The sequence below is a fragment of the Cicer arietinum genome, chromosome 4 (genome assembly GCF_000331145.2).
Source record: "Cicer arietinum cultivar CDC Frontier isolate Library 1 chromosome 4, Cicar.CDCFrontier_v2.0, whole genome shotgun sequence".
Classification (NCBI taxonomy): Eukaryota; Viridiplantae; Streptophyta; class Magnoliopsida; order Fabales; family Fabaceae; genus Cicer; species Cicer arietinum.
The window spans coordinates 44,244,807-44,250,933 of NC_021163.2; positions in this window are offsets into that span (position 1 = coordinate 44,244,807).

The window sequence follows — 6,127 nt, forward strand, 5'->3', positions numbered from 1 at the left end:
TTTTAGTAAATCGTGCTGACCCGTGATAGGTGGCACCTCGGTAATTGGTACTTTGACCTGCGATAGGCGGTACAATTATGATTTACGGCCCTTCAAGGAGGGTTTTGGTTTAGAATTCCGAGTCCATGCATTTTGGCATATACGTATTGCATTAAGGTGCTTGGCACACGAGTCGTGTTTGAATCAAGTTATGTTTAAGTGTTATGTATTGTGATCGTGTGTAAGTGTGACTGATTGTAAAACTATTTGGAAACCCAAGTTGTCGTGGTAATTGTGTTGGAATTGCTAAGTGTTATGTATTGATTATCAGGCGTAAGTGTGATGGATTGTAAAACTATTTCTAAACCCAATTTGTCATGGTGATCACGTAGGAATTGCTAAGTGTTAAGATGTGGAATTGTGTATGAATGATTTTGAGTTAGCTTATGTATTTTTGGAAGAATATGCAGGGAAATCGATTTCCCAATCGATTGGATGAGTTACAGGGACTTCCCTAATTTGACATAATCGATTTGCCAATCGATTTTATAATATGTTTTTCAAAACCCTTTAAGAAATCGATTTGGAAATCGATTTGGCCACACAAGAATTCTACAAAACTGACAAAATTGATTTGGAAATTGATTGGCATTAAGTCAGTGGCTCAGTTATTCATTCAAACGATTTCCCAATCGATTGAATTAAGCCCAGAGTTCAAATTTCACTAAAAACCTTTAGGAAATCAATTTGGAAATTGATTGGCTTAGTAGAAATTCTTATTTTGAGTTAGATAATCGATTGCTCAATTGATTTATCAATGTTTTGGTAGTTATGTATTACTTGATGGATTGAGAACTTTATTTTGATTTCATTTTTATTTGGCAAGTGTTATATGAACTTTTAAGCATATGGAAAACCCTTTTAAGGTGCATGCTAAGTGGAAAGGTTAATTGTGCATTATTTAAAACTTAAATGTTATGTGTTATCTGTTAATTTCGGTTGGTGACCCTTTACAATTATTGTGGAAATCTGGGCTTTGCCCTCAGATGAGAGTCAGGACGATCCTACCGGTTCGTACCCTACGGACGGGAATGGAGATGGGAACGCTTGACTGCAGCTATGTTAGGAGGATCTCACGGGGCGCGTGGAGATCACTCAGGGTGTTTAGTTGTCTTGTAAAATGATCAGATTAGGTTGACATAGAGGGAACAGACGTCTTTCTTTTGAATTGTATTTATTTTAAAATGGAAGACTGTACCTATACTAATATTGTGAGCTTGACATGTTATTTTCGATGGGTTACATGTACCAACTTTTGATGGGTGATAGGACAAGGAGTTCTCAACTTCACTCTTCCTCGTTGTTTCGAAAAACGAAGAAAAATGGTATTAGAGATTTTAAAACCGTCAAACACAAACCTCCCCGTTTCATCTAGATCTAAGCTTCGTTTCGCAAAGAGATAGAAGGGAAAGTTGCTCACTACCACGCTACGGTGCTAGGGAACCAACTTTGGAAGCGACGTTGCGAGCGGAGATTTTAACGAATTTACTCGCGGTACCCTAATCGCGCGTTAAAGCTAACGTGAAGGTAAGGGCTCCTTCCAAACTTTTAGTTTGCATTTAGGGACTTATCTATTTTGTGTGGAATTTGAAAACCATTAGAGTAAATGAGTATTAAGAATGGGGAATCTCTTAATGTCTTGTTTACTTAATGTTTGTTGTGAAAATCGTTTAAGTTAAATGAGTATTAAAAATGGGGAATCTTTTAATATCTGCATTTGCTTAACGATTGTTGTGGATGGAGTCAGTATATGCTCATGCATTTTCATTCTTTTTGTAAATCGTGCAGACCCGTGATAGGTGGCACCTTGATAAATAGTACTTTGTCATGTGATAGGTTGTACATTTATGATTTACGTTTTTGTAAACCGTGCAGACCCGAGATAGGTGGCACCTCGATAAACGGTACGGGCCCGTGATAGGCAGTACGTTTATGGTTTTCGCTTTTTTGTAAATTGTGCAGACCCGTGATAGGTGGCACCTTGGTAAATAGTACTTTGGCCTGTGATAGACGGTACATTTACAATTTACGTTCTTTTTAGTAAACCGTGCAGACTCGTGATAGGTGGCACCTCGGTAAACGATACGGGCCCGTGATAGGCAGTACGTTTATGGTTTTCGCTTTTTTGTAAATTGTGCAGACCCGTGATAGGTGGCACCTTGGTAAATAGTACTTTGGCCTGTGATAGACGGTACATTTACAATTTACGTTCTTTTTAGTAAACCGTGCAGACTCGTGATAGGTGGCACCTCGGTAAACGATACGGGCCCGTGATAGGCAGTACGTTTATGGTTTACGCTTTTTAGTAAATCGTGCAGACCCGTGATAGGTGGCATATCGGTAATTGGTACTTTGGCCTGCGAAAGGTGGTACAATTATGATTTACGGCCCTTCGAGGAGGGTTTTGGTTTGGAATTCCGAGTCCATGCATTTTGGCATATACGCATTGCGTTAGGGTGCTTGGCACACGAGTCGTGTTTGAATCAAGTTATGTTTAAGTGTTATGTATTGTGATCGTGTGTAAGTGTGACTGATTGTAAAACTATTTCGAAACCCAAGTTGTCGTGGTAATTGTGTTGGAATTGCTAAGTGTTAAGTATTGATTATCGGGCGTAAGTGTGATGGATTGTAAAACTATTTCAAAACCCAATTTGTCGTGGTGATCGCGTAGGAATTGCTAAGTGTTAAGATGTGGAATTGTGTATGAATGATTTTGAGTTAGTTTATGTATTTTTGGAAGAATATGCAGGGAAATCGATATCCCAATCGATTGGATGTGTTACTGGGACTTCCCTAATTTGACATAATCGATTTGCCAATCGATTTTATAATATATTTTTCAAAACCCTTTAAGAAATCGATTTGGAAATCGTTTTGGCCATACAGGAATTCAGCAAAACTGAAAAAATCGATTTGGAAATCGATTGGCATTAAGTCAGGGGCTCAGTTATTGATTCAATCGATTTTCCAATCGATTGAATTAAGCCCAGAGTTCAAATTTCACTAAAAACCTTCAGGAAATCGATTGGCTTAGTAGAAATTCTTATTTTGAGTTAGATAATCGATTGCTCAATTGATTTATCAATGTTTTGGTTAGTTATGTATTACTTGATGGATTGAGAACTTTATTTTGATTTCATTTTTATTTGGCAAGTGTTATATGAACTTTTAAGCATATGGAAAACCCTTTTAAGGTGCATGCTAAGTGGAAAGGTTAATTGTGCATTTAAAAACTTAAATGTTATGTGTTAACTGTTAATTTCGGTTGGTGACCCTTTACAACTATTGTGGAAATCTGGGTTTTCCCTCAGATGAGAGCCAGGACAATCCTACCGGTTCGTACCCTGTGGATGGGAATGTAGAGGGGAATGCCTGACTGGAGCTATGTTAGGAGGATCTTACGGGGCGCGTGGAGATCACTCAGGGCGTTTAGTTTGTTTTGGAGAATGATCAAATTAGGTTGATATAGAGGGAACATGCGTCTTTCTTTTGAATTGTATTTATTTTAAAATGGAAGACTGTACCTATACTAATATTGTGAGCTTGACATGTTATTTTCGATGGGTTACATGTACCAACTTTTGATGTGTAAATATTTTGGATTCATATTTTGAGAAACTTTTCCGCTGCTTGTAAATTATAATGACTTAATTATTTATCCAAAGACATTACCTTATTTATTTCTCTGTTTTATTTTAATTTCTTTTAAAAAAAATACATGCTCGCTATGAAAATCGGGGTGTTACAAAATTCGAAAGTGAGTTTTCTTTCGTTAGAAAATAATTGAAAGGTTAAATTTGTTAATAAATAAATAATATTTTAGTAAATTGCATTACTTTCTTTTACATAAAAAACATATCAAGTCTTCTTTTGGCGCATCTTTTATTTATTACATGGTGAATCACTTCTAAGAAAAAAAAGTTATAATCGTTTTTAAAAGAAAGCAAATATCTTTAAGTAATGGCTTGGATCAAAATCTGGGGCGTTACAACAAGCGGGATGACATGAAATCCATGGTAGGACGATGTGTATGTCTAGGAGAATCAATGATTTCTTGATCCACAAGAAAACAAAAGGTCATGTCTAGATCCAGCATTGAGTCTGAATGTTGTGCTCTAGCTGATCTTGCTGCTGAGATAGTTTGGGTCAGATCCCTCTTAAGTGATCTAAAATTACCATTACCTAGGAAGTCAATCTTATGGTGTGATAACTTGAGTGCCAAGGCATTGGCCTCTAATCCAGTCATGCATTCCAGATCCAAACACATTGAGATCGACGTTCATTACATACGTGATCAAGTCTTACAAAATGAAATCATTGTGGCATATGTGCCTTCAGCTGATCAGTTAGCAGATTGCTTGACCAAGCCGCTCACTCACACGAGGTTCAACATGTTGAGAAATAAACTTGAGGTGACTTTTGCACCATCAGTTTGAGGGAGAGAATCAGAGAAATCCCTTGACTTTTTGTTATCTCATAATTCCCTTTACTATAACGGTTTATAGTTTTATTTCATTCAATGACCCTATTTATTTTCATTACTGATGTAATTATTGTCTACAAAATTGGAGGATCAAATTGATTAATCCTTGTGTATATAGTTAAAGACAATATGTGAATGGAATACAAAAGAATATTTTTTATAATTCTAACTCTGTAATCTTGAACTTATTTGATTAATCTTAGGGTTTATTTATCATTACCTCACATTAATCTTCTATAAATATATTTAATTGTGCTTTTCAAGCATTCTTATTTTCTTCAAGCACTTCCTTTTGTTAACCTTAACATCAACATGTATCACCTTGACTCACTAAATCTTTTTGACAACTATGGTGGTGACGACTCTAATTTGAAGTCTCTTCATTATTTTTTTCTTCAAAGGTTTCAACGAAGAGCATGTTGGGCCTCTCTACCCCATTAAAGGTCAGTGTCACGCTTCGCCCTTCAACTTTTGATTTATTTGAAGGGATGATATTGCTTAAGTCTCTCCTACGCCCTGCGTATTTGTACGTTTTACCAATTGCCCGTGATTGGATTACTTCAGAAGCAAGGCCTACCAACTTCAAAACATGCTCTCATCCAGCAACTGTTTATTTGGTGTGGCTTGATCGAATGAAGATTGCCAAGGCCCAACAATGATAAACTTAGGGTCTTGATCAACGCATTTTAATTTTTTATAGCATTACCCTTTGTGGTTTTAGATGTGTGTTAGGTTTAATAATTACTTTTTACTCTATTTTTATATCTATCGGTTAAAATTGAGTTTTAATGTAATAAATAGTTAATTTTCGGATTTTATTGCATCTTGACTCATTCTTCTTCCCTAGGCCATAACATGGGATGTACTTATACGATTTCAGTCCTCTTGGAGCATTGAAAAGCTAACAAGAAGAGCTACAACTCTTTTGTTGAGGCCAAAACACGATTCATTCCTATTAATAGTAAAAAAATGTAAATTGCTAAGGCTAGAAAAGTTACTGAGGAATTTAATAATGTTATTAGATATTATTAATGCTAATTTACTAATGTAATTAGTTACTGTAGGATTTAATAATGTAGTTAGTGAGAATTAAGAAGGAGACTTTGATATATTTTATTTTGCCTTTTTGAGTTCTTTTCTACTTAAATTTATTTGTTTAAAACGTTTTATGGAAGGCTAACATCTTTGATCAATCCACTGATTAGGAATTTGTTATAAGGATTTTGGGGTTTGGTTTTTAGGTTATATATTTTTTTTTAATATTTCTATTTCTTTTCCTTTCAATTTTTTGTCTCTTTAACTTGTGTTTTCAATTTCATTTGTGTTTAAGCTTAATCATTTCAAACTCCTTTTTTCTTTTAATTGAGACTATTTTGAGTAATTTAAACGTTTGCTTTAGTTTATTTCAAATGGATATTGATAGATTTTGCCACGTTTAGTTATAGGTTTGATTGAATTTAGTCATTATTAGATTAATTGTGTTTTGTTATGATTGTTCCATAATCATGACCAGAAATTCAAAAACAATTCAAGTAGTACTTGCCGATAAAACCCCAATAGAAGTAAGAAGCATGATTGAGAAAATGTCCATTAACTTTCAGCAAT